General features: G+C 55.9%; 1 non-coding gene across 1 annotated transcript; it reads left to right on the top strand.

Moving 5' to 3' along the window:
* The first annotated feature begins 296 nt into the window (after positions 1–296).
* Positions 297–2111, top strand: LOC142792237 (small subunit ribosomal RNA). Its single transcript, XR_012890766.1, has one exon. It is a non-coding gene; the product is annotated as a small subunit ribosomal RNA (ribosomal RNA).
* Positions 2112–2950: the final 839 nt, after the last annotated feature.

Below are 2950 nucleotides of genomic sequence, written 5' to 3'. Positions count from 1 at the left end.
TGGCGGCTTTGCAGTCTCGGCTCCGTTGCTAGTTCCGGCCGGTCCACCGACAGTGCAGCGGGCTTGGGCAACCCGCACGGCGCGACCGAGTCGATGCAACGAAAAAGAGCGAGCATGAACGTGCTTCTTGCCGCACGGCTCCCACTCGTCTTTCGGGAAGGTTGTGCCGTAGCGAGCTCGAACGCCGTCATCTCGGAGTGCAAAATAAGCGTGTTGGGGCGCCTGAAGGTGGCCTCCGCCGCACACAGACTGCGTCCGGCCCGCCGAGGGCGAGGACGGACGCGCAGTCGAACGATTACCTGGTTGATCCTGCCAGTAATCATATGCTTGTCTCAAAGATTAAGCCATGCATGTCTAAGTACATGCCGAAATAAGGCGAAACCGCGAATGGCTCATTAAATCAGTTATGGTTCCTTAGATCGTTTCTTCCTACTTGGATAACTGTGGCAATTCTAGAGCTAATACATGCAGTGAGCCTGGAGCCCTTTGGGTAACGGGTGCTTTTATTAGACCAAGATCGATCGGGTTTCGGCCCGTATTGTGTGGTGACTCTGGATAACTTTGTGCTGATCGCATGGCCACGAGCCGGCGACGTTTCTTTCAAGTGTCTGCCTTATCAACTTTCGATGGTAGGTTACTTGCTTACCATGGTTGTTACGGGTAACGGAGAATCAGGGTTCGATTCCGGAGAGGGAGCCTGAGAAACGGCTACCACATCCAAGGAAGGCAGCAGGCGCGCAAATTACCCACTCCCGGCACGGGGAGGTAGTGACGAAAAATAACAATACGGGACTCTTTTGAGGCCCCGTAATTGAAATGAGTACACTCTAAATCCTTTAACGAGGATCAATTGGAGGGCAAGTCTGGTGCCAGCAGCCGCGGTAATTCCAGCTCCAATAGCGTATACTAAAGCTGCTGCGGTTAAAAAGCTCGTAGTTGGATCTCAGTTCCAGACGAGTAGTGCATCTACCCGATGCGACGGCTCGGACTGAACATCATGCCGGTTCTTTCTTGGTGCACTTCATTGTGTGCCTCGAGATGGCCGGTGCTTTTACTTTGAAAAAATTAGAGTGCTCAACGCAGGCGAGTCGCCTGAATAAACTTGCATGGAATAATAGAACAAGACCTCGTTTCTGTTCTGTTGGTTTTTGGAATACGAGGTAATGATTAAGAGGGACGGACGGGGGCATTCGTATTGCGGCGCTAGAGGTGAAATTCTTGGACCGTCGCAAGACGAACTACTGCGAAAGCATTTGCCAAGAATGTTTTCATTGATCAAGAACGAAAGTCAGAGGTTCGAAGGCGATCAGATACCGCCCTAGTTCTGACCATAAACGATGCCAACCAGCGATCCGCCTGAGTTACTCAAATGACTCGGCGGGCAGCTTCCGGGAAACCAAAGTATTTGGGTTCCGGGGGAAGTATGGTTGCAAAGCTGAAACTTAAAGGAATTGACGGAAGGGCACCACCAGGAGTGGAGCCTGCGGCTTAATTTGACTCAACACGGGAAAACTTACCCGGCCCGGACACTGGGAGGATTGACAGATTGAGAGCTCTTTCTTGATTCGGTGGATGGTGGTGCATGGCCGTTCTTAGTTGGTGGAGCGATTTGTCTGGTTAATTCCGATAACGAACGAGACTCTAGCCTATTAAATAGGTGCGGGGTTCCCAGCACCTTACAACCTTCTTAGAGGGACAAGCGGCTCCTAGCCGCACGAAACAGAGCAATAACAGGTCTGTGATGCCCTTAGATGTCCGGGGCCGCACGCGCGCTACACTGAAGGAAGCAGCGTGTCTTTATCCCTGTCTGAAAAGACTGGGTAACCCGTGGAACTTCTTTCGTGATTGGGATAGGGGCTTGCAATTGTTCCCCTTGAACGAGGAATTCCCAGTAAGCGCGAGTCATAAGCTCGCGTTGATTACGTCCCTGCCCTTTGTACACACCGCCCGTCGCTACTACCGATTGAATGATTTAGTGAGGTCTTCGGACCGATGTCCGGCGCGGCCTTTCGGTTGCGCCGGTCTGTTGGAAAGATGACCAAACTTGATCATTTAGAGGAAGTAAAAGTCGTAACAAGGTTTCCGTAGGTGAACCTGCGGAAGGATCATTAACGGATTGTGAAGGGTGAGCGCCTCAGCTGCGTCTGCGCCCGACACTTTCTGCCGCTGACCCCGTTTGGACGCGGGGTCGGCTTTTCCCCACGGGGCTGCCTGAATGTGGAGCGGCACCCCGTGACAAATTGTTGCGCCCAGCGGACGCCAACACCGCGACCTTGGACGGTCGGCCAGGTGGCGGACGCGGGTACAAACGGCGCAACGCACTCATAGGTCGGCTTTCGACCCGCCACTGCACCGTGGCTCGAAGCGCTCGAAATGCGCGACCCGACCGCTGCGGGACCGCCTAGTACTGTAAACAGGAGCGGCGGAGCGCGAACGGCGAGTCGTGGTTACGTCGGTAGAAGGCGAGGCTGCGCGTTCCCGAAACGCCAGCCGAGTGCCCTCCCGACCGTTCGAGCGTGCAAGAACGAGACCCGACAATCGCGCGGCGACTGCCAAGTACGAGAGGAACGGCACAAGCGTCGGCGGTCGGTCAAGGAACTGGCGATGTGACGGGTCCGCTGTGCACCAGTGCATACCGTCCCGCCGTCCGCGGCAAGCGCCTCCGCGTCCTCGGGTGACGGAGGCTGCCGGTCGGTTCTTGCAGGCGAGGGATCTCGCTGGCACCGGTTCGCGTTGACGCGCGGCCGGTCATGGCACGGCGATGCGACGGCCGAGGTGCGCAGTACTCGATGGAGGAACCGCACGCTCCGATGACCGTCCCGCCCTCCGCGGCGTATGCGTACCGACCGTAATGGTTGCAGCAGCGCCGGCCGGCTTTTGAATTCGCCACACGAAACACGGTGCGAGATCGCGGTTAGGGGAGCGTCGACGTTGCCAGGCGTTTTGCTTG

This window comes from Rhipicephalus microplus, unplaced genomic scaffold, assembly GCF_043290135.1.
Source record: "Rhipicephalus microplus isolate Deutch F79 unplaced genomic scaffold, USDA_Rmic scaffold_208, whole genome shotgun sequence".
Classification (NCBI taxonomy): Eukaryota; Metazoa; Arthropoda; class Arachnida; order Ixodida; family Ixodidae; genus Rhipicephalus; species Rhipicephalus microplus.
This window is presented reverse-complemented; position numbering and strand designations above follow the sequence as displayed.